Here is a 26,494-nt window from a genome sequence, read left to right as displayed (position 1 = left end):
GCCACTGTACTCCAGCCTGGGTGACAGAGCAAGACTCCATCTCAAAAAATAAAACAAAATAAAAAATAAATTAAAACACAAAGCTTTCAATTTAATAAGCACTCGAAGCTCTTTACCAGTTTAAAACAAATACACGGTCCATTTTTCTAGAATCACCTGGCCTCTCTAAGCTTTGCAAATGATACTGAATTTCTCACTTGATACTTGGCTATGATTCGCAATCATGAAAACCAAGAATTGTGTTATGTCACTGTGTATTGCTACCTGAATTCCACAGTAGGCTGGGATCAAGGGTTGAATCTTTCATGATTTGCTCCATAACCTGTGTGCTTCTTATCCCAGACCAAACTAAGCTTTTCTCTAGAGTTCTACAATTTACAGTTAGTAGACAAGAGTGGTTCTCAAAGATGTAGTCTCTGGACTAGCAGCACCAGCAGCACCTGAGAACTTTTTATAAGTGCAAATTCTCAGGCCTCGCCCCAGACCTGATGAATCAGAAACTCCGGAGTAGGGCTCAGCAATCTGTGCTGCAGTAATCCCTCCAGGTGTTGAAGAACCTCTGGCACACAGCAGGTAGAAAAATGTGTTTCTTTCTATAGGTTCAAAGCCAGGGATACTATATGTTCTGTCTTGATATGAAACAATGACATGCAATTAAAAGACATAAATCTCCTTCCTACTCCCATCCTCCACCCAATGTGTTTTATTTTTATGACTTAAATAAGAAAACAAGTGGCAATCAGAGATTTCATCTAAAAAATGTATTTACAAGTATCAGTTGTCATCCAGTCTGACCTCATACAATACCATTTGCATCCTCTTACATCTCAAGTTTTAAAAAAGTGTCTTCACAATGTAAGTCTCAGACACACTAGGAGTTTTATAATAAAACACCAAGGCTGGGCATGGTGGCTCATGCCTGTAATCCCAGCACTTTGGGAGGCCGAGGTAGGTGGATCACCTGAGGTCAGGAGTTCAAGGCCAGCCTGACCAACATGGAGAAACTTCATCTCCACTAAAAATTCAAAATTAGCCGGGTGTGGTGGCACATGCCTGTAATCCCAGCTACTTGAAAGGCTGAGGCAGGAGAATCACTTGAACCTGGGAAACAGAGGTTGTGGTGAGCCAAGATCACACCATTGCACTCCAACCTGGGCAACAACAGCAAAACTCCATCTCAAAAAATAAAATAAAATAAAATAAAATTTAAAAAGTAAAATAAAATAAAAATAACACAGCAAGTAGATCAGAATGTCCAAACTTACTAGAGAAGAAAAGTGGAATCATTGGCTATATTTTCAAATTGCACTCAACAGGAAATATAAGTTTTGAATTTTTTTCACCTTCATACTTCCAAGTTAATAGAATTAAACCAGAATACTCCATTCTTTCAAAGCCTCTAGCCAGGCAAAATCTTCCTGTATTACTTCTCACTTTCAATGGATATAAAGCAGAGTCCTCCTAGGCACATTTTGTATACCTGCAAAGATGCAGAACTAAACACTTCCATCTGTTCAATATTAAAACAAAAGTCCTGTAAACCTCAGATGGTGAGTGTAATACTTTAGCACTAGCACCAAAGCCTCAAACATGAAAGGATGCCAAGAACACCACTAGCAAACAAAAGTGAGCTCTTAGCTGGGAGCAACCGTTCATGCCCGTAATCCCAGCACTTCACCAAGCCAAGGTGGGAGGATTACTTGAAGTCAGGAGTTCAAGACCAACCTGGGCAGCATAGCGAATTTGCATCTCTACAAAAAAATTTAAAAATTAGCTGGGCGTGGTGGCACATGCCTGTAGTCACAGCTACTTGGGAGACTAAGGTAGGTAAATTGCTTGAGCTCAGGAGTTCAAGGCTGCAGTAGCTATGATCATGCCACTGCACTCCAGCCTGGATGACAGAGTGAGACCTAGATAATTACAGTCTGTCCTGCTCCGGTTTACATTAAAATCACTGAGTTAAAATGCTTTCAATCAGCAGGATAAAAATTAAGTGAAATGTGACTTTGGAGTTTGGCCAGAAAATAGGCAATGGAGAAACAGGCACTTCCCACAAGAATAAAAATGGCCAATAAGCATATTAAAAAGGTTCAAAAGCACTAGAAACCAAAGAAATATAATGAAAACAATGACATTTTCTGCTTAAAGACCAGCAAAGAGGACAAATGGAAGGGGGAAACTGGAGCTCTGTCCCTATTGGTGGGAGCATAAAGTGAACTAATTTTCCTACAGGATAATTTGAAAATTTCTATTAAAATCCCTATAACTGTTTTATGTTATTTTCCTCCAGAAATTCTACTTCTATGAATTCAGTCCAAAAATGCTTGGTTGAGTCCATTAAAATGTATACATAAGAAAATTTACCTCTGGGGTGGCAATGATTAACTTAATACACATCCAGCTATTAAAAATGATGATGCCAAGGATGTATTGACTACCATAGAAATATGCCCAAAACATAGTGACAAAAGACTCTGTATCATGATTCTACTTTTTAAAATGTTTATATGCATAAAAAGTATAAAAAACAACAAAACAATGTTTTGAGTGGCAAAATTAAAGATTTTTCTTTATATTTTGTCTTCCAAATTATCACAAAAGAATGTGATTTTCTTTATAATCAGGGAGAAGTATTGTTTTCATTTATTTATATTTACATTTCCTTTCTTTTCCCTATTTTTTCTCATGTATGTATCACATGTAGTCTAGAGAGTTTGAATCCCTGCCTTTTGAGGTAAATCAGCCCATTTCTGTCTCTATAAATTTGCCTTTTTTGGACATTTCAAATCAATGGAATTATACAATATCTGGTCTCATGTCTGGCTTTTTTATTTAGCTAATGTTTTTGAGGTTGTTCTATGACACATAACATGTTTTGGTAGTTTGTTCCTTTCATTATTGAGTAGAAATCCACTGCTGGATATATCACATTTTGTCAGTAGAGAGCCTTTTAAACTCAGATTCCAACTTCCCGTGGTCTAAATGAAACCCTTCAAACACAGGACTTACAGGGGAAGCTGCTGTGCATGTCAAAATAGCTATTTATCAGAACCAGCTTTGTCATCAGGACCCTGAATTGCTGCAGAAATTTTTATTATTTTGCAACCTCTTTTTTACAAGGAACTTTTGTGCTACTACACATCAGGATTTTGAAGCATCTGATACATCCATTTAATAAGTATAAGCATGTGTCTGAGTGGACAAGAAAGTGAAACCATCCATCATACTTTGCATACTTTTTCCTTTTTTTTTTTTATTTTTTCCTCCCCCAGACTGGACCAGGGAATCTCTCAACTTTCTAGAGTATCCTGTCTCCATGTACAAAGCCAAACAGTATTAAAGATCCTGCTGCCTTTGTTAGGCAGATTTGGAGGGGAGGCCCAATAGCAAGGGTGGAGAGGAAAAAGAGAGTGGAGCTTGTGGAACAGGAAGCCCCTGGGGTCTATACTTGGCTCCCAGCTGTTGAGGATGTTGTGGATGGTGAGGTGCTGATGGTGTCCTGAGGCAGCCTAGCACCTCCAGTAGACCCAGAAGGTCTTGATTTGGACCCTTACCCGTATCACAAGTGTTTAAAAGCTGTTTTTGCTTTTGTTATTTTCCTACATAATCATTACTTTGTAGTTAGTTATTAATCTTTCTTTGGGAGAGAGACAGGGCTTTAAAACTAAAGGACATAATTTTCATTAAAATATCAAAAATGGAAAAATATTACTTTGTAAACAATTTGCTGCATAAACCAAATGGCAGCTGTTGAGAATCTCAATAAAATGTTACACGCATGTGCTGCTTTTAGAAGAAATAAAGAAAAAAATGCATTTGCTGGCAGTGGTACCCTTTTGCCTAAGGTTGGGTCACTGTGTCATCATACTGTGGTGGGGAGTATGTGTGGTGTATATGTGTGAAACATTTCATCTCAGGATGGATCATAATCTTAGTTGCATTTTTCCTTCCAAATAGGGTTACAAAGTAGTAAAACATGGGCTTGGAAGTGACAGACCTGAGTGAATCAGGACAACTTTAAAAAAAAGTCCAATAAAACTAATTTTTAATAATCCTGAGGTTGGTTTGTGAAACAATAGATACAATTATTTATTCTAAGCATCTGGTTATAATATTGAATCAGCAATACATACTATCTCCACCTTTTTTTTTTTTTTATGGAAACAGTTTTCATCCAGAAAACCCCAAAACAGTGTCTTTTTTTTTTTTTTTTTTTTTTTTTTCTTTTTTGTAAGACAAGGTCTCTGTCACCCAGGCTGGAGTGGAGTGGTAGGTCTCAGCTCACTACAGCCTTGACCTCCCACCTCAGCCTCCCCAGTAGCTGGGACCATAGGTGCCACTGTGCCCGGCTAATTTATTGTATTTTTTGTAGAGATGGGGTTTTGCCATGTTGCCCAGGCTGGTCTCAAACTTCTAGGCTCAAGCTATTCAACCACTTCTGCCTCCCAAAGTGCTGTGACTATAGGCGTGAGCCCCTGTGCCCGGCCTGAAGGGACTTTTTAAAATGTAAGTTCAAACATCTCATCTGAACTCTTTTAATTGGAGGTATCTCTTCTCTCATTCTCCTCATCTTTGGTGTTCCCCTGAGTTCACTGCTGACTGGGATGTACAACATGTATTTCAAAGTCAAGGCTAGGTGCAGTGGCTCACGCCTATAATCCCAGCACTTTGGGAGTCCAGGGCAGGCAGATCGCGTGAGCCCAGGAGTTCTAGACCAGCCTGGGCAACATGGCGAAACCCTGTTTTTATTAAAAATACAAAAAATTGGGAGTTTCCGGGAGCGCTGCCTGGAGTTGGCGTCCGCTGCTTTTGGCATGGCGGCCTTTTCCGGCAGGCTGGGCCAATCCCGTTGCTGAACCGGCAGGAAGATGCGGTTTCAGAAGGAAGTGGCGCAGGTTCACAAGCGCATAACCGGGCCAAACAACAACAACAACAACAACAACAACAACGAGAACAACTTTCTTCTGGAGTAGTCTATGTGCGCCACCCACTTAACCTACTTAAGGAAACCCAGATCCTTTCCTATTTCTCCCAGTGTGGCACTGTTACCAAGTTCAGACTGTCCAGAAAGAAAAGGACTGGATATAGCAAAGGCTATGCCTTTGTGGAGTTTGAGTCTGAGGATGTTGCCAAGATAGTTGCTGAAACAATGAACAACTACCTGTTTGGTGAAAGACCCTTGAAGTGTCATTTTATGCCACCTGAAAAAGTACAGAAAGAACTCTTTAAAGACTGGAATATTCCATTTAAGCAGCCATCATATCCATGAGTGAAATGGTATAATCAGAATCGGCACTTAACACAAAATCTACGGATGGAGGAGCGATTTTGAAAAAAAGAAAGATTACTTGGGAAGAAATTAGCTTAAAAAGGAATTGATTATGATTTTCCTTCTTTGATTTTACAGAAAACGGAAAGTATTTCAAAAATGAATCTTCGGACGTCTACAAAAGGCCAGATTTTACCTTAGAAGAAGAAAAAGGTTTTAGGCACTCCTGACACTCCTGAGAAGACTGTGGATAGCCAGGGCCCCACACCGGTTTGTACATCAACATTTTTGGACAGATGAAAATCTAAAGTGGCTGAAATGAATGATGATGATAAAGATAAGGAAATAGTTTTCAAACAGCCCATATCCTGTGTAAAAGAAGAAATACAAGAGACTCAAACACCTACACATTCACAGAAAAAAAGACGAAGAAAAAGCAATCAGTATTTTTCAATGTATTATATATAGTTCTTTTGAAAAAGATAATATTTTTATGATAAAAAATACAAAAAATTAGCTGGGTGTTGTGGCCCATGCCTGTAGTCCCAGCTACTTGGGAGGCTGAAGTGTGAGGATCACCTGAGCCCAGGAAGTTGAGGCTGCAGTGAGCCGTGATCACCGCACCGCACTCCTGCCAAGTCATTACATTTATCTTAACCTGTTCTAGGCTGGTTTATGAGAGATTTGTATTAAGAATACAATAGGCAATCTCACAGACATCTAAGTACTGAACTCAAAATATGACCCCACCATGGAAGGACTGGGCTGGGAGGTTTTTCTTCTCTCCTGTGTGCCTTCACTCTGGACTTCTGCTCCATGCTTGTGTTTTGCTCTGCAGATGGACATTCAGCACATGCTCCAGGTTTCTCCAATCTCTGAGGCTTTCGCCTGCCCTGGCAGCACCTCTGGTCCCAGTGTTACCGGACCTTTCCTTACAGATGCTCCTCTGCAAAAATATCTATCAAACACTCTCTGTTTAATTTTCAGTTAGCAAGACAGAGAATCTGATCTGTCTAGCAGTGGGGGTGGGAGTTCCCTGGTTGTCCCTGGATTTGTAGTGCTGCCCTTTCCAAAGACTCGAGGAGGGACCAGATATCCAAAAAGTGGGTGTGGGTGGGAAATCAGTAATACAGTCTACTTCAACAAGAAAGCATAAAGTAGAGGTGGTGGCTCACGCCTGTAATCCCAGCACTTTAGGAAACCCAGGTGGGTGGATCACTTGAGCTCAGGAGTTCAAGACCAGACTGGGCAACATGGCAAAACCCCATCTCTACTAAAAATACAAAAAATTAGCTGAGTGTGGTGGCACATGCCTGTAGTTCCAGCTACTTAGGAGGCTGAGGTGGGAGGATTGCTTGAGCCCAGGAAGTCAAGGCTGCAGTGAGCCAAGATCACGATGTCACTGCACCCCAGCCTGGGTGACAGAGCGAGACTCCGTCTTGAAAAAAAAAAAAAAATGTATAGAGTGAAGCATCTGTATGCATGATTGAAGTCATGCTTTCCATGCATTTTTTCCACCTTGCCTTTTTTCTCTCGAAAACACTGTATCTTAAGCTTTTCCCTATGTTATCAAGTACTCACAGCATTATTTTAGTGGTTGTATCAGAATCCATTATCTGGACTCATATCATTTATCAATCTACAGTTGCTGGAGATATTGCCCTTTCTGCCACATTCAGTCACCCTTACTGACCTTGCTCTGTGTCCACTTATCTACTAATATACATACTGGTCATTTAGGAATTAAAGTTAAGAATAAATAGTTATCATAGTTCCTAACACTTCAAAAAAATGTATCTTCCTAAAAATAGAATGACTTGGTGGTTAAGATAATTTTAAAGTAAAATAGATAAATTGATATTGAAATTAACATTTTGCTTTCTTCTTGTATCTATTCTTCACTTCTCTGTCATTTTGATGGATAAAGTTTCATTTGGAAGGATTTTTATTGCAAAATAGAAATAGCATATGACATGAGAGTGGGAACTCTGAAAGGTTCAACTTTCTAGTCATTAGTTTCCTAAGATTTTCACAAAAGCTATAGATAGTCAATCATGATTGGCCTGTATTGAAAGTGAGTTGACATTATGTACAACTTACGCATTTCTATCAGATATAGAAAAATAGGTGGTGTGTTTGGAAAAGTATTGGGCTAGGAGTCAGGAAGCTTGACTGCTGGTCCCAACCCTGCTTCTTCAGTTGAGCACCCCGGACAGTAATTCAGCAGCTATTTCTTAAATACCTAATGGGTTTCGGATTTTGTAGTTGGGCTGGGAATATAGACAGTCATGCATTCATGATTCTCCAAGGCTTCCTTTCTCACCCAAGCTCACTGTGAGCTTTCTTATGCATTGTGTAAATTTGTCTCCTAACAGGCACCAACTCTCTCTCCAACTGGCTTCCCAGGGCAGTTGTGCGGATCAAATGAGAGAGAATATGTGTGAAAGCAAATTATAAGTGATTTTAAAATGCAATAAAAATATGACCCATGGAAAATTATTTAAAGATCCTTAGAATTTTAAATAAACAGTACATTAACCTGAGTTCTCTATGGTTTTTATTTTAAATAGATATGAAAGTTTTACAATGGACCATAGATATGGTTGAAAATCTTGGCTTGATTATTCTCCAAGAAAATGATACAGTGGTTTGTGTGATTAATTTTCTAAAATCGCCGGCCAAAAAAAAAAAAAAAACAAAAAAAACAAAATCATTTTTGAGTTGAGTGACTGTATCAGTCAAAGGCACGTTGACTGTATAATGGAGAAATGTTTTCTGTGTTCACTAACAGTTGCCTTTGTTTGATTCCAGCTGCAGCATATCATGAGTGATGAGATCCGTGTGCAGGTGACTGACCTTCACCTGGCAGAAAATAATAATGGGGCCACCGGAGGCCAGCTGAACACACAGAACTCAAGGAGCCTCCTGGAGTCAACATATCAGCGGAAAGGCGAACAGCTAATGTCAGATGAGAATTGCTTTAAGGTGAGAGTTGCTCATGCAGTCAAAGACCTTGCTGGTGACAATGTAAGTTGTTAGGATTCTCTGAACCAGAAGTTAAAGCCAGGGTACTTTGACCCTGTGATTCTACTCCTGGAACTTTTTGAGTTCCTAATGAACTCACCAGAGAAATACAAAGGAGAAGTAACTATCTTCCTGGACAATCTACTTTGTTTCTTTCTTGCCTTTAAAAAAACAAAAACAAAAAAACTAGTTATATACGATTTTTACAAATTTGTATTCTTCATTTTCTCTGAACAGTTTTCATAGTATACTTTGTAAGTATTACTATTAGAAAAATGTTGGTACATGAAATCCATGGTCATGGTTATTACGGAGAAGAAAACATAGGCCTGACACACATGGCTCACACTTGCAATCCCAGCAATCTGGGAGGCCAAGGTGGAACATGGCAAAACCCCATTTTTGCAAAAAATACAAGAATACAGAAATTAGGCAGGTGTGTTGGTGTGTGCCTGTAGTCCCAGCTACTCAGGAGACTGAGGTGGGAGGATCGCTTAACCCTGGGAGGCTGAGGCTGCAGTGAGCCCTGATCACATCACTGCACTCCAGCCTGGGTGACAGAGCAAGACCCTATCTCAAAAAAGAAAAAGAAAAAAAAAATATAGATAACCAAACAAAGTCACCTTAGAATTCTTCCCTGAAATTACCATTGATGACATTTCTAGACTTTTCTATGCTTGAGTATATATTTGAAAGAGTTTATACTGGACAAATGGTCTTTAATTTTTTTATTTTATTTTATTTTATTTTATTTTATTTTATTTTATTTTATTTTATTTTATTTTATTTTATTTTATTTTATTTTATTTTATTTGAGACAGGATCACACTCTGTTGCCCAGGCTGGAGTGCAGTGGTGCGATCTTGGCTCACTGCAACCTCTGCCTCCTGGGTTCAAGTGATCACCGTGCCTCAGCCACCCTAGTAGCTGGAATTACAGACATGTGCAACCACACTGGCTAATTTGTGCATTTTTAGTAGAGATGTGTGTCAGGTCCCAGGGTCCAGGTCCAGCCCATGCTGAAGTCTGAGGGGAGTGGGTGGGTGATCAGAAAGAACACTCGGGGGGCTGCAGGCAGATGAAAGATAGCTCTATTCAATAGCAGCTCTCATTAACAGCTTTCTTACACTAGCTCTCTTATTATCAGCTTCGTCTTACACTGTTTGCCGTGTATCAGCTGCCTGAGCCAGCTGCCCCCCACCGCCACAGCTGCGCAGCTGGTTCTCCCTTGCTTTCAGGGTCAGCAGCTTAACTCTATCTCTCTCTGGGAACAAGCAAGCCCAGCTGTGTCCTGGGTCCCTCCCATCCATCTGCAAGATGGACAGCTTTGGCTCTCTCTCTTTCTCTGGGCACCAGTGCACCCATATGTCAAGCCATGTGGAGTAGAGATGAGCCAAGCCCCCAAGAGCCATGTATCTTATGCACGGCATCAACAGGGCAGTTACACCTTTTACAGACAATAGTGGCATAAAGCCAAGTGTGAACTTACACAAACAGGTTATGTTACAAGCGGAGGTGTGCACTTGCCCACCAAACTCGTGCGTCAGCCAGGCCTGGATATCCGCCTCAGTCTATTCCTTGACCAAAGCACATCATGTACCTTATAATGTGGTTTTGCCATGTTGGCCAGACTGGTCTCAAACTCCTGGACTCAAATGATCTGCCCGCTTCGGTCTCCCAAAGTGCTGGGATTACAGGTGTAAGCCACTGCATCTGACCTGAAATGGCGTATTTTTGGTCAATTTGCAACACTTTTGAATCTTTAATGTCTTTCCTATGGCTATTTGATATTCACTTCATAGAGAATTAATGCCTGTATTGTTGGACATTTAGGTCGTTTCCAATTTTTCACCATTATAATGGATAATTATAAAAGCAAAAGGTTGGAAACAACCTAGATGTCCAGCCCCCTGTGGGGATTGGTTAATGACATCCTGTTGTGAATACTGGAGACAGATTTTGCAATTCTTAAAAATATAAGTTGTAAAAATGCAGCGTCCATCCCCCCCACCAATCTATTTTGGAAACAGCTGTATTTGTGTGTATACATTATGTTATTGTCAGGTTGTAAGCTTTACTAGCGGCGGGGGATTCTGAAGCCTTTAAAAGAACACTGAGCTAGATCTAGCTTCTGGCTCTGTGTGTTTATTGACTAGTGGTATGCCTTGAGAAACCAGAACTCTCTGAATTTCAGTTTTGTTTCTGTGTAAAATGAAGAAGTTTGAAATAAAAAAATTATCAGTCAGGCACGGTGGCTCACGCCTGTAATCCCAATACTTTGGGAGGCTGAGGCAGGCGGATCACGAGCTCACGAAATCAAGACCATCCTGGCTAATACGGTGAAACCCCGTCTCTACTAAAAATACAAAAAAATTAGCCAGGCGTGGTGGCGGGTGCCTGTAGTCCCAGCAGCTCGGGAGGCTGAGGCAGGAGAATGGCGTGAACCCGGGAGGCGGAGCTTGCAGTGAGCCGAGATCAGAGATCACGCCACTACACTCCAGCTTGGGTGACAGAGCAAGACCCCATATCAAAAAATCTCAAGTTTCCTTCCAGGTTCTGATCTTCTCCATGTGATTCTGATAGTCACCTTGTCTGCAGAAAGCCCTTCGGGTAAGGGCACTGAGAATTTCAGGGTTCTGAAAGGGGAGATCCACGTGCTATCACCATTGATAGTTGTTTTGTGCAAAACATGGTTTGCTTGCCTCTATTGGTGTGTTGCTTTTAAGTATGGATTTTTTTTTAATCACACAAATAATATTAACGGAACTCGGAATTTCAGGAACTACATATACACTTGGTGCCATTATAACAACACTTTTCTTGTTTTGTTTTTGAGAAAGGGTCTAACTCTGTTGCCTGGGCTGGAGTGCAGTGGTTTGCAGGAATGCCATCAGTTTTTAGCCAATACAACAGATCCCTGGAGGTCAAGGCATCCTGGATATCACTCTACTGTTCCTACCAATTAAGTTAATTGCATCAGCTTTATTGTTGATGGTGAAGTGCCACCACCTGACATCTGCTGTGCTGGCCTTCCACCATTCCCACTGACACCAGGACGCCTGGTCTCATGGCAGCGTCTCCTGTTGTTGATCCTGGCCTACAAAGGATAGTGCCACTGAATCTCTCAAATATTCAGGCGCCCTTCTCACTAGTGCCTTCCTTGTTAACCTAGAGAGGAGAGTTCCTGTGAGTCCTCCAGGGGCACATAGTCAAGTGGTGGATTTTGAATTTGCTGGCATATAATGAACCATTCTAACATTCCGACTTCCCTGTACTTTCCGGCTTCTTTGATGCTTTATGAATGCAGTTGTATATTCGCCACCTAATTCACTGCAGCAACTGTTACGTCCACATTTCAAGGAGCCACTCCAGCAGTGTGTTGGAGCCCCAGGTGTCCTTGCCAAGCCGTTCAGTCCTGAGAGTGTGTCCAGGTCAGTGTATTCTCTTGTACACAGCCTTTAGTGTCCCTCTGGTCCAACACCCTATGTCCACTCCTCCACCGCCTCTCCCAGATTCTGCCAGTACACACTAGGCAGCTCCAGAAACATTTTTGGCAAAAGAAAAAAAAAAGAAAAGAAAAAAAATCATGCTCCCAGAGCAGATTGTGCTTGTGACCTTGGGCCATGATAAGGAATGACCATAGCCTGGTGTCAACGTGGGGCAGCAGTGATGACACACCTCATCCTGCTGTAAGGCCTTGTTGGAGGCTCCTTGCCTAGTCTCCAGGCAAGGGGCAGCTGCCTTTCTCTTAGCAAGGAAAGGGGGTTACTCCTTTTAGCCCAGAGCATTCAGTGGAAACTGGAGGCTCAAAGTTCTCAGATGTATCCGCTTAAGTTTTCCCATACCAGACCAGGATCCCATTTCATTCCTCCTCTCCCCTCCCCTCCTCTCCCCTCCCCTCCCCTCATCTCCTCTCCCCTCCCATTTTCTCTTTCTGTGTCTTTTTCTCTATTTCTTTCTTTTTGAGATGGGATCTCACTCTGTCACCCAGGCTGGAGTACAGTGACATGATCTCGGCTCACTGCAGCCTCCACCGCCCAGGCGCAAGCGATCCTCCCACCTCAGTCTTCCTAGGTAGCTGGGACCACAGGTACACGCTACCACATCTGGCTAATTTCTGTATTTTTTTTTTTTTTTTATAGAGATGAGGTTTCACTGTGTTGCTCAGGCTGGTCTTGAACTCCTGGGCTCAAGTGATCCTCCTGCCTCAGCCTTCCAAAGTGCTGGGATTATAGGCATGAGCCACTGCACTCAGCTCTCCTTTTCCTTAAGTAAGTCTAAATAAAAACAATACTAAATCATCAAATAAAATCTGTGGGTTTTTTTCAGGGAAATGACACAAAACTGCCATGACAGCTGAAATTATTATTATTATTTATTTTATTTATTTTTTTTTTTTTGAGACAGAGTCTCACTCTGTAGCCCAGGCTGGAGTGCAGTGGCGCAATCTTGGCTCGCTGCAAGCTCTGCCTCCCGGGTTCAAGCCATTCTCCTGCCTCCACCTCCTGAATAGCTGGGACTACAGGCACCGGCCACCACGCCCGGCTAATTTTTCATATTTTTAGTAGAGATGGGGTTTCACCGTGTTTGCCAAGAACGTCTCGATCTCCTGACCTCATGATCCACCCGCCTTGGCCTCCCAAAGTGCTGGGATTACAGGCGTGAGCCACTGCGCCTGGCCAACAGCTGAAATTCTAGTAGTTTATTTCTAGATTTTGTGCTGTGTGTGTGTGTGTGCTCACATGTGCACACTTGGCGTTGGTGGACGCCCTATGCGTGTACTTGCTGTAGCTACAGGGTCAATCTGCACAATGTCTGACTGCACAATTTCCAGCAAACAAAAGCTCTACACAGCCTAATTTTCAAGTAGTTGAGACTGAAGCAGCAGCAACCTCCTTCTGGGTTTAATTTGAATTTAACTGCCAGGCTGTACTTGTGCAGGAAACTGACAATTTTCAGCAAGAAATTTCTAGGTGAGGCCTGTCACCCTCCAGTGTAATTCTAGGCCCTGCTTGGCAGGGGGACTGGCTTTGGCTGGAGACAGGGTCAAAAGGGCTCTCCTGGAATGGCACATTCTCATCCCAGGGAGGGAGCTCTGTTGGGAGCATGAGATGGACCAAGAAGATCCATCCATTAGGAAAGTGGCCCTTGGTCTGTCCAGTTTTAATGGAGGAGGGTGCTTGGTGCAATGACCACTTCTGATGGGGAAACTAGTCGGAGACATGGGCATTCATTGTCTTTCCCACGTGTGCCCCACAAACTTGAGGGGTGGAAAGTTCCAGGAGACAGATCAAGAGGGGTGTAAATGTCATGGCTGCCCAGGCTGGGCTCCTCCCACCACCCCTCAGTCCTACCCTCTGGAACCCTGGGCAGGCTGGCAGGAGCCCTTTTTGTGGTCTGGGCTTCTGGTCAGGATGCCTACGGCTTCCTAACACCTGCTTGGTGCAGTCTAGTCTGAAGATCCTGAAAGTAGGAGAAGAGCAGTTGATCAAGTGAACCCAAGATATAACTAAAACTGTCTCTGATGGCAAAGCCTTTGATGCTGAAGAGTCTGGCCCATAGAAAGATGGCCCTGAGCATGGCACCTCTGACCAAATCCCTCAGTCTGACCTACTGAGCATATGAGCCCAGCCTTGCTCACAGTCGGGGCTGGAGGAGGGCCTCATGGAGGCCACTCAATAACTGCACTTCCTGTCACAGCTGATTTCACCCACACCATCCTCTGCCCCAGCCAGCCCAGCCCCGTCATGCCCTGCCATTGCAGTCAGGGCTTTTTGGGGTGAGTAACAGAAAATCCACTCGAGTTGGCTTAGGCAAGAAGGGAAGTTCATTGGTCATTAAGTTAGCCACAGGCAGGGCAGGGAACAGTTGGGCCTCAGGAATACCTGGACTCAGAGACACGAGCACTGTCAGGATTTGCAGGCTTCTTCCCTTGTCTCTGTCTCCACCTCAGGCTGCAGATCAGTTTTGTGCTCTCAGAGCAACTTTCCCCACAAGGTTGGGATCAGACTTTTGGCAGCACGAGGCTTCCTCTTCCTGGCTTTGGCCCAAGAAAGGATGGGGCTCCCCTCCATTAGTTCCTGTTCAGAAAATTCCAGAAGAAAGCTTCTGTTTGGTCTGGTCTGGGTTGGCTGGGTAGCGGGGACACTAAACCTTTCAAGCCCTCTAGCGGCATGTGGTTGAAGTAAAGTGGGGAGATGGTATTAGTCAGTTCAGGGTGCCATGCCAAAATACCACAGACTGGGTGGCTTAAACCACAAACATTGATTTCTCACAGTTCTGGAGGCTGGGAAAACCAAGATCAAAGTGGCACCAAGGTAGGTTTCATTCTTAGGCCTCTTCTCTTGGCTGTAGGTGGCTGTCATATTGTGTGCTCATGTGACCTCTTCTTTGCATTTGTGCGGAGAGAGAGTGAGTGCACTTCCTGGTGTCTCGTCTTATACGGACACTAATCCTATGGAATCAGAGCCCCACCCTTAGGACCTCATTTAACCTTAATGACTCCCTGAGAAGCCTCATCTCCAAATACAGCCACACAGAGGGTTAGGGCTTCAACATATGAATTTGGAGGAGACAGAGACATTCAGTCCATGGTGGGAAGAAAAACTATTCACGAGAAAAGGGGTGCAGTGGCCAGAAAAGGGGGCAGACAAAACTATAGATGCTCTCCTCATTTCCCCCAATACATAACACACACACAGACACACACACGGCCCTGCCTTTCCTCCTTCCCCACAAGGCCACTCCCCACCCCATGTTTATTTATCTCCCTCCTATCTTGCTCCCTGGAGTTTCCCCTTCCCCTAAGTTGTCCTGTTGCTCACTGAATGCTACACACGGGTAGGTGCATGTAAATGTAACCCGAGACTACATGGTCCTCCTGGACCATGTGTGTACTGAGCCCCATCATGGGACCGGGCAGGAAGTAGGCATCAACCATGTCTGTTGTCCTCAGGCAGAGCCTAGCCCTGGGACATGAGCTCAGTGGGTGCTGGAGCTTTGTTGGATTCACCTCAGGCCCTCTTATCCCCAATCCACTTATAAGGTTCCCAGGGCTTTGATACCTCTGTCCTTGGAAGAAAAGAATGTGATTACCTAGCTCACACAAACCTGGTGGTGGCTTCCCATAATAGAAGGACATAATTTTCTAGTTCAAAAGAGTCTATCAAGTGACTAGCACAGTGAGTGAAGACCTACAACAAGGCACATCATTGGGAAATTCCAGAAAACCAAGAATAGAGAGAAAATCCTAAAATCTTCCAGACAGAAAAGACAGGCCACATATAAAGAGCCAAGACTCCACATGACACTGCCTTCTTCCCAACAACACTGGGAGCTAGAAAATAATACAGCAATATTTCCCAATGTGAGGAGAAGCTACATTTAAATTAGAGCATTATATCCAGCCAAACTATTAATCAGGAGTTGGGGTAGAATAATGACATTTTAAAATATGCAGGGGTCAGAGAGCTTGGCTTCCATTCACTCTTTCTCAGGAAGCCACTGGAAGATGTACTGCAACATAGTAAGAGGATAAACCAAGGAAAAAGAAGATATGGGGCCAGGGAACGGGAGATGCACACAGAAAAGGCAGCAGAAAATTCAGAGAAATGCCAGGATGCCAGCCATGCCACGGGCTGAGTGAGCTGAGTCCAGTTTGGAGCATAAGGATGGAGGGCAAGGGAGAAAGGGATGCCTCCTGGAAAGTGACAGGGCTGATAGAGTATCTGGTGTATCTTAGGTTTTGGATGATTATTACTAGGCATTTCACAGATCAGTTGGAGTATCTGGAAAAAAAAGGTAGTTAATTGGTACAAAAACATATAAGCAAATGAAGACAAACAATCTGAAGCAATTATTAACTCCAGGGGAAATAAAGGAAAGAAATGAAACAATTTCAGGGCAGGACTTGGCTTAAGAAACAAAATTTAGATATCTACAAGAATGTAAATGCATTTGATTTCATAAGATTGTGATCCAGTCAAATTGGTAGAATGGAGGCAAGGAAATTGTTAAGACCTCATAAGGGAGGTAAACCCTATACTCTGTTATGCCAGGAAGTCGACAGATACTAAGGAAAACAAATCAAGAAATAGCAACCTAAGCATTATTTAGAAATATGATGATACCAGAGGAAGTAGCAAAATGAGTTTAAAATGATGGCCTCTGGGAATTAGGACTCAAAGGCAAGAAAGGAAAGGGCAGAGGAAATGCTTTCTGATATAAGCCTTTTATTACCATTTTGGTCTTTTTTTTTTTTTTTTTTTTTTTTTTTTTACTGAAGATTTCTTGCTCCAGATACCATTTTGTTCTTAACTCTGTGGATCTAGTACTTTGATTGGAACCAAATACAATGTTATAAGTTCTGGAGATCTGTTGTACAGAATGATGACTATAGTTAATAATAATGTATACTTGAAAATTGCTGAGAGAAGATTTTTTGCTTTTATTCTTATTTTTAATTGACAAGAGAATTGTACATATTTTGGGGGTACAGCATAATATTTTTATACGATGTGTAATGATCCAATCAGGGTAATTAGCATCTCCACCACCTCAAACATTTATCTTTTCTTTGTTCTGGGAGTATTCAAATGCACTCTTCTAGCTATTTGAAAATATATAATAAATTGTCATCAATTATCATTACTGCATAGTGCTAAAGAACACTAGAACTACTCCTCCTATTTAGCTGTTTTGTTTTTTTTCCAGGCAGGGTCTCACTCTGCCCTCCAGGTTAAAGCGCAGTGGTGCGATCATAACTCACTGCAACCTTGACCTCTTGGGCCCAAGTGATCCTCCCACCTCAGCCTCCAGAGTAGCTGGGACCACAGGCATGCACCAACATGCCTGGCTAATTTTTAAAATTTTTTAAAGAGATGGGATCTTCCTATATTGCCCAGGCTGGTTTCAAACTCCTGAGTTCAAGTGATCCTCCCACCCCAGTCTCCTAAAGTGCTAGGATTATAGGCATGAGCCACCAAACTCAGCCATGTACTCTTGTATCTGTTAACCTGTTAGCCAACCTTTGGCTACCCCCTCCCCCTTACCCTTCCTCACCTCTAGTAAACACTACTCTAAGCAAATAGATCTTACATATTCTTACCACAATAATAATAATAATAAAAGTATGTGAGGTGATGAAAATGTTAATTAACTTTATTTAATCATTTCATAACACATGCATATAGCAAAACATCACATTGAACACAGTAAATATACACAATTTTTATTTACCAATTATACTTTAATAAAGATGGAGGAAGAATTGAATATAACGTTAAAACAAAAAACAATTGCAGGCTGGGTACGGTGGCTCACGCCTGTAATCCCAGCACTTTGGGAGGCCGAGGTGGGCAGATCACCTGAGGTCGGGAGTTCAAGATGAGCCTGGCCAGCATAGTGAAACCCCATCTCTACGAAAAATGTAAAAATTATCTGGGTGTGGTCGCAGGCGCCTGTAATCCTTGCTACTCGGGAGGCTGAGGCAGGAGAATTTGCAGTAAGCCGAGTTCGTGCCACTGCACTCCAACTGGGCAACAGAGTGAGATTCTGTTTAAACACACACACGCGCGCGCGCACACACACACACATCAACAACAACAAAAAAATTGCAAAACCTAAAGAAAATCGTTAATCTAGTCCAGACCAGTCTTTTACAGATGAGCTCACTGAAGTGCAGAGAGGTGAACTGACTTGTCTAATCTTACACAGCAAGTCACCTGCAGAACTTGACCTGAAATCCAAAGCCAAGCGTTTTCTATGACCTCCGCGTTTTTCAGTCCAACCATCCTGGGGCTCTGCTTTGGGAATTGGTATTAGTGACAAAAGGAATAGAGAGGAACATGCATAGAGCTCTCCATTTAGATTGACATTCTCACACTGTGCCAGTTCATCGGCTAGAAACAGTGCAAGTTCCAAGAATGCTTGCCCCGACCCTTTTCCCCCTCCCCAACCTGTCTCATAACCAACTTCAGCTAAAAGGTCTGAGAAGAAAAGGGAATCTTAGATGACTCTCACTAGGGTGTAAATGACTCCCACCGTGATTTTTATTTTATCGAGTTATAACTCCAAAAGCAGTGGAGGTTTGAAGGATGTTTTGAAGGAGTTTTGAAGGATGATAAATCTTTTGAAGGATGTTTAGGAGACTGTTAAGTGTCCTAAACATAGGATGGTTAGGATGAGATAGGATGTCCTGAAGAAGGTGAAGGCACTGAGGCCCTGAGTAATTTCATAAAGAACACCTTAGAAAATGTCCAGCACCATGGTTTCTTACCTTCACTTAGCACCCACAAGGCCCCACATTCTGATAGATTTTGTTTATCAGACAAATTGCACTCAGTCAGTCTTCATTCATTTTCTTCAGAGAGTTCCCAGGTTACACAGAATTGCAATAATCTCCCTGGCTCACTGTCACCCCCACGAAGACACTCCATGTTTTTGTTTGCAATACAGTCTTATATGGATCAATATAAAACTTTCATGCTGTTCTTTGCATTTTGCAACTATTGCTTAAGCTGGAGACCCAAAAAGAGCCCTAGCTTTAGAGTCAAAGACCCCTAGGTTCCAATTTCAGCTGAGATACTGTGAGCACATCACTAGCCCACTCTGATCCTGTATCCCGGTTGTATAATCACCTATTTCCCCTCAATTGCGAGGCTGGAAATAAAAGTGCCTACTCTGCCCAGTACACAGTAGGAGCTTAGTAAGCTTAAGTTCTCTCGCTTCCCCACTATCCTAATGTATTAAGGGAAAGACAGAGATGTGGGGAATGGCACCTGGGAGGTTCCAGCTGTATGCTTCACAGTCCTACCAACGAAAATTCTCCTGTCTGATTCTGTAACACAGGCTTCACTGCGGGGTCCAGCCCACTCCCCAGCCAGGGCTTCGCGCGCTCTTAATGTCTTTTGGCCAAGTCCAAGGCTGTCCAGGATTGGGGTGGGGAGGCGGGGTGGTGGGTAGTGGGGTGGAGAGAAGCAGTTCCCCCATATAACCTGCAGGTGGCACCAGAGCAACGTAGGAGCCCAGGGTTTCGCTCCAGCCTTCCCGGAGACTCACCCGGGGAGGGCGAGGTAGGGCGAGGCAGAGGTAGTGCACACCGCTCAGCTGGACAGCGGCATGAGCGCGGCTGTGGATCAAGTCACACCGTTTGAAATCGACACATGGGTCTTCTGGCTGGCTACTTTCCTCTCTTTGGTAGGGTGCAATCCGTGCACTATTATAATTGCACCGGGACAGCAGACACAACCTTAGCTGTACTTTGCAAACCAGAACATATGGTCACCCTACCCTCTGGTCACTTCTTCTTTCTTGTTTCTTTTCTTTCTTTTGATTTTTTTTTTTCTTTTAAAACACACAGCATTCTTTTTCCCTGCGCACCATTGTCTTTGAAAATGCCTTCGCATTCGGGATATTTTCCACCATGCAACATCTGCTTTTGCATCTTGAGTCTGGACAGTCTCTCTGAAGTCACCTCAAAGGCTGGTTTTAGCTTCCAGTCTCCATGACTCAAGAATTAAAGATATCAAACGTGGAACAGTGGTCCTTCTCTCAACTTTGGTGCCTCTTTGCTAAATTTATTCCTGTGATTTTGTTCTGAGTGCTCGTGTCCTTTATCTCTTTGAATTTACATATACTAGTTTATTGAATTGCAAGTTAGCATGCCATTTATGCCCTTGTTTCTGAACCCTCTTCACTTAATAGTCTCATAAACATTCATCCATTGCAAAAAGGATTCAAACTGTTCTCACTTCCATTTTTAGTTGATTCATTGCTATCCAAATAATGATTTGTCTGGGGGAGTCATTAATAGAGAATTGTGCCCTTAAATTTATTTTTATAGTTGGATTCTGCTAGTTAATATCTCTCTTTCTGTCATTCTCACATTACAACAAATGACTATGTCTTAACCTAAAATCTAGGTTAGAAATCTGATCTTATTTGAATACAATATTAATGGATAATGTGAGGATTTTTTTTAATTTACTGAAACTTTTCTCAGCTAAGAAGGATCATCACAAACATATTTGTAAGCAAGTGGAAAATTGGGCTGTAAGTATATAAACTCTTAAAATACCATGTTTAGAGACAAGATTTTCCTTTTTCTTTTCTTTTTTAGTAAAGTAAATTTGCTATGGTTGGAATGTTTGTGTCTCCTCCAAAATTCATGTCGGAACTCAAATCCCCCAATATGATAGTATTAAGAAGTGGAGTCCTTTTTTTTTTTTTTTTTTTTTTTTTTTAGACGGAGTCTTGCTCTGTCACCAGGCTGCTGGAGTGCGGTGGCATGATTTCAACTCACTGCAACCTCTGCCTCCCAGGTTCAAGCGATTCCCCTGCCTTAGCCTCCCGAGGAGCTGGGACTACAGGTGTGCCACGCCCGGCTGACTTTTTGTATTTTAGTAGAGATGAGGTTTCACTATGTTGGCCAGGATGGTCTCAATCTCCTGACCTCATGATCTGCCTGCCTTGGCCTCCCAAAGTGCTGGGATTAAAGGCATGAGCCACTGCGCCTGGCCCAGGTAGAGTCTTTAGGAGATAACTAAGTGGTGAGGGAAGAGCCCCCTCATGGATGGGATTAGTGACCTTATGAAAGGGCTTGAGGGAGCTGCCTAGCTCGGTTTCCTTCTTTTGCTTTTCTGTCCTTTCCACCATGTTGGGACACAGCATTCCTCATCTCTGGAGGACTCAGGACTGAAAGTGCCATCTTGGAAGCAGAGAGCAGCCCTCACTAGACCACAAACTTGCTGGCACCTTGATCTTGGACTTCCCACCCACCAGAACTGTGAGGAATAAAGTTTTGTTCTTTACACTTTACCCAGTCTCAGATATTTTGTTATAGCAACACCAATGGACTAAGACAGTATCTTACATATAGTGAGGTGCATATACCTTAAATTACAACTCCATACTATTTGCATATGTGCACATTCATGTGACCACCACTCAGCTCAAGATACGGAATGCTTCCATCACCACAGAGGGCTCCCTCTTGCCCCTTCTCAGTTGCTGTCCTCAAAGTTAACCACAATCCTGACCTCTGTCACCCTGGATGAGTTTTGCCTGTTCTTGAACTTCATATAAATGGAATCATACAGTATGTGCACCTTTGTGGCTGGCTTCTTTCATTCAACACAATCCTATGAGATTTAGCCATGTTTTGGGTACTGGTAGTTGTTTATTTTTCTGGTTGTGTAGTTTTCCATATTTCATTTATTACTCTTCTTTTTTTTTCTTTTTTTCTGTTTTTTTGTTTTGTTTTGTTTTTTGAGACAGAGTCTCACTCTGTCATCCAGGCTGGAATGCAGTGGCATGATCTCGGCTCACTGCAACCTCTGCTACCTGGGGTCAAGCAATTCTCCTGCCTCAGCCTCCTGAGTAGCTGGGATTACAGGTGTGTGCCAGCATGCCCAGATAATTTTTGTATTTTTAGTAGAGATGCGGTTTTACCATGCTGGCCAAACTCCTGACCTCATGATCCACCCACCTCGGCCTCCCAAAGTGCTGGGATTACAGGCGTAAGACACCGCATCCGGCTACTTATTACCCTTTTATTTTTATGTTTAACTCAGTGTCTTGTGGGGTCTATTGGTCCTTTTTAGCTAGATTGATATTAAAAATCTTCTTATCAATGGAGCTTGGGACATTTTTAGAAGACAGAAGCCCAATAAACCCAAGCCCTCCAATCTTAAGCCAAGTTTCCTTCTCACGCCTGCTTCAGTTGCTCTTCTTCGTGTGGTATATTTTTCCTCACAAAGCTGATGGAAAGTGGAGGAACTCAGAAGTTCTTCGTCATGTTATCAGCTTAGGGACGCTTGCCATCAGAATAACCGGGTAGATATTTATAATCTGAAATGTTAAAATAACAATAGCAAACACTTACATAGCATTAACTGCTGTTCAAAGTGCTTTATATATATTCTTTTCCTCAAAACAACTTTGTGAAATAGATAATAGTATTGTCATCCCTACACTTTAGATGGGGAAATTGAGGCAGAGAGATGTAACTTTCCCAGGAGGGTAAAGCCAGGACTTGTAACTGTGTTTTCTTGCTTTACAGCTTGCACACTTCACCACCACACCATATTGTGTAGCATACTTCATGTGGTTAAAGTACTTTCTCCTATTAGCTTGGGAGCATTTTCTGAATAATTCAAATCTTATAAACTTGCTTCAAAGAATATAAGTGAATAGAAATGGATGATCTCATGTAGAATGTGTGGCATTCATGAATGCATTATAGGACACTCCAGTTTTACATAACAATTATTTGCTTATCTTGTGACTTTTGTCAGGCAGGGCTGTAATGTGCTCGCCTCGTTTTCCTTCTCTTCAATAGGAGAAGATGGACTCAGAGATGGGCACAATTTATCATAAAATCTCATCACACTTTCCCTCACCATCTGGAAGCTGGAGATAGGTTTGTGAAATCTTTGTTGAGAAAGAGTGGAATGACAGTTGTAGCATAGTGAGTTTAAGAAACATGGTTTTACTTGCCAGTTCTGTTGCACAGGGTCCTGCAAGTTTTGGCAATTAACATAGGTGACCAACAGTTTTCTCACAAGGATTATCAGGGTTCTAGAGGAAAATGTCCTCCAGTTTTATTCTGCTGCTAATGTGCTATATTTCCTTATAGGTTCTTGGCCACTTGTTTTTCATTAGACTTTTTTCTGCCTCTTTATGCTGTGCTTTATGTCTCCTTATGCCCAGCCCCAGGTTTTTCCTTCTAAGTGCAAGAGGAAGATTATTGAAATTTTCTCTTTCTCAAACTCCCAGGCTCAAGTGATCCTCCCCCATCTGCCTCCTGTGTAGCTGGCATTGCAGGTGTGCAGCACTGCACCCTGCTGATTTTCTCTTTAACCTTCCCCCAAGCATGTGTACACACACACACACATGAATACAGACACCCAGACATACACATGTGTACACAAACACACAGAGACATACACATATCTACACATACTTATTAGATATACATTTACACACACACACACCTGCACACACACATATACATGCTTTCCTTCTATCTTCTTCTCAGGACTCAGGGTTCTCAGAGAATGGAAAGAGTATTGCACCACGAGTCAAAGATAGACTGTGCAACTTTGCCCAACTGTCTTTCCTTTTGAGATCTTGTTACAATAATAAACATCCTTACCCACTAATTAGGGTTATTGTGAAGATAAAACAGAAAGGAAGAATAACAGAATGATGGCATGTTGTATAGTAAAAAAAAAAAAACAGAAATAATTAACCTTGACCAAAAAGAGGTCTGGCCTTTGTCCTTGACTCCTTATCTCCAACACATAATGCCTGATAGGAATATTTTTGCCTGGGGATCTTGGGTCACAATGGAGAGTCTAATAATAAGATTTAGGGTGGGGACTAGCCAGGCCAGGAAAACCGACTATGTGATTTAGAGTCCAGGCTTTAGGTCACCCCTGAAAGGACTGGAGACTGGAAACAGAGAGCAGCCACATGGACAATCAAGCATGCCTCCGTGATGAAGTTCTGGTAAAAACCCTGAACACTGAGGCTTGAGGGAGCCTCATTGGCTGCAATACTCCATGTGTATTGGCACATATCAAAGCCAGGAGGGTAATTCACTCTGACTGCATGGGGAAGGGATAATGGACATTTCATATCTGGTGCCCTCCTGGACTCAGCCGTACGCCTTTCTTCCCCTAGCTGATTTTAATCTATATCTTTTCCCTATAATCAAACCGTAACTGTGAGTATAACAGCTTTCTGTGAATTGTGTAGTTCTTAGAGGTTCTTAGAGGTAAGAATCTCTTACCAGTTCTTAGAGGTAAGCAAGCAGAGTTCATCTACTGCCTACTGAAAAAACTATTTTAAAATTCCTAATCCAAAGAAGGCCAGAGCTCTCCTGAAACTCATCCAGCAGATTTTGAAGCCAAAGCTGAAGGCATTTGAAGCCAAAGCCAGGCCAGACAGAGATCAGGCTCCTGGGAGGGAACAGGTTCAGTCCTGCCCAGGCTGCAGTGTCCCTTGGCTATACAGCTGGACAAGGATTCCCTCTGGGTCACAGCTTCTAGGGACAGAGTTTGGGGCAGGTCGACTGTCTGATTTATAGGACTCTGGTGATGATCTCAACTGGGAAACTGTGTGGTAATGAAGAGAGAATGGTTTTGCTTTTCCAACTCAGCCACCCACTGCATGCTTTGATGCACATTGGAACTCAGTGTGGAAACTGCCTTTGAATAGCCTAAGCCTGAACTCTGGGTTGTATGTCCAGTTTCCTGGCCTCCAGCTTTGTTCACTTCTTACCCCTACCCATCACTGATGCCAGATCCATCCTCCTAAATATCCTATTCATCATGTTACTCTCCCCACCACCTCATGGCACCTTCTACACAATAGGAAATGTCTCCAACCTCAGCCTGGCATTCAAGGTTCTTTCTGATGTGGCCCACCTCTCACCACTCCACCACATCTTCCTGTGGGCCCTGCCAAACTGGATCAATTTTTTCTGTTCATAAGCTGAATTTTCCCCCCTCCAAACTGTTGCTTACACTGAGTCCTTCCTCTGAACGTTCTGTTCCTCGTTCTCCCCAAGTCCAAATGCTATAGACTGAATTGTGTATCCCCAAAATTCGTATGTTGGAACCCTAACCCTCTATGTGATTTTATTTGGAATTAGGGCTCTTAGGCGGTAATTAAAGTTAAGTGAGGTAGGAGGGGCAGAGCAAGATGGCTGAATAGCAACTTCCACTAATGATTCTCCTTGCAGGAAAATCAAATTTAACAACTCTCTACACCAAAAAGGCATCTTCATAAGAACCAAAAATCAGGTGAGGGTTCACAGTACCTGGCTCTAACTTCATAACACTAAAAGAGTCACTGAGGAGGGCAGGAAAGACAGTCTTGAAACACCGAGGCCACTCCTCTCTCATCCCCTAGCAGTGGCTACTGTGGTACTGAGAGAGAATCTGTGCCCTTGGGGGAGGGAGAGTGCAGCAATTGTGGGACTTTGCATTGAACTCAGTGCTGCCCTGTCACAGCAGAAAGCAAAATCATGGGGAACTCAGGTGACACCTGACCTGTGGAGGGAGCATTTAGACCACCCCTACCCAGAGGGGTTTACCCATCCTAGCAGTTAGAAGGTTTGAGGCTTGAGTTTTGATAAGCCTTGTCATGGCAAGCTATCGTGCTCTGGGGCTCTAAGAAAACTATAAAGGCAGTCTAGACCATAAAGACTTCAATTCCCAGGCAAGTCCTAATGCCATGCTAGGCTTAGAGCCAGTGGACTCAGAGGGCACACAACCTAGTGAGACACCAGCCAGGGCAGCCAAGGGAGTGCTTCTACCACCCCTTCCCCAACCCACGCAGTGCAGTGTACAGCAACAAAAGTGGCTTCTTCCTTTTGCTTGAGGAGAGGAGAGGAAAGAGTAAAGAGGACTTTGTCTTACAAATTGGATACCAGCTCAGCCATAGCAGGATAGAGCACCAGTCAGAGTCGAGAGACTCCCATTCCAGGATCTAGCTCCTGAATGACATTTCTAGATATACCCTGGGCCAGAAGGGAATCTGCTGCCTTAAAGAAAAGAAGCCAGTGCTGGCAGGATTCATCACCTGCTGATTCAAGAGCCCTTGGGCCCTGAATAGCCAACAGTGATACCCAGGTAGTATGCTATGAGCCTGTAGTAAGACTCTGAGACTGAGACATGCTGGCTTCAGGTGAGACCCGGCACATTCCCAGCTATGGTGGCTGTGGTGAGAGACTTCTTCTGCTTCAGAAAAGCAGAGGAAAGGTAAAAGGGACTTTGTCATGCACCTTAGGTACCTGCCTGGCCACCATGGGATAGAGCACCAAATGGGCTCTTGTGGTCACTGATTCTAGGCCTTGGCTCTTAGACAGCATTTCTGGACATGCACATGCCCCAGGCGAAAGGGGAGCCCACTGCCCGGAAGGGTGAGTCCCAGGTCTGGAAAACCACCACAAGTGATTTAAGAGCACTTGGGCCCTAAGTTAACATCAACCATAGCCTGGCAGTATTCCCTGTGAGCCTGTGGTGGTGGCCACAGGGTGAGTTTCCTCTGCCTGTGGAAAGGGAAAGGCAGAGTGGAAAGGACTTTGTCTTGTGGCTTCAGTGTCAGCTCAGCCACCTTAGAATAAAGCACCAAGTAAATTTCTAAGGGTTTTTACTCCAGTCCCTGCTCCCACACAGCATCTCTGGACCCACT

The 26,494-nt window shown here is 43.1% G+C and overlaps 1 pseudogene; it reads left to right on the top strand.

Moving 5' to 3' along the window:
- Window positions 1–210: 210 nt before the first annotated feature.
- Window positions 211–22,101, top strand: LOC104657282 (annotated as a pseudogene).
- The last annotated feature ends 4,393 nt before the right edge of the window (window positions 22,102–26,494 follow it).

Source organism: Rhinopithecus roxellana, chromosome 11 (genome assembly GCF_007565055.1).
Source record: "Rhinopithecus roxellana isolate Shanxi Qingling chromosome 11, ASM756505v1, whole genome shotgun sequence".
Lineage (NCBI taxonomy): Eukaryota > Metazoa > Chordata > Mammalia > Primates > Cercopithecidae > Rhinopithecus > Rhinopithecus roxellana.
The sequence above is the reverse complement of the archived record's forward strand: the minus strand, read 5'-3'. Positions and strand labels throughout refer to the sequence as shown.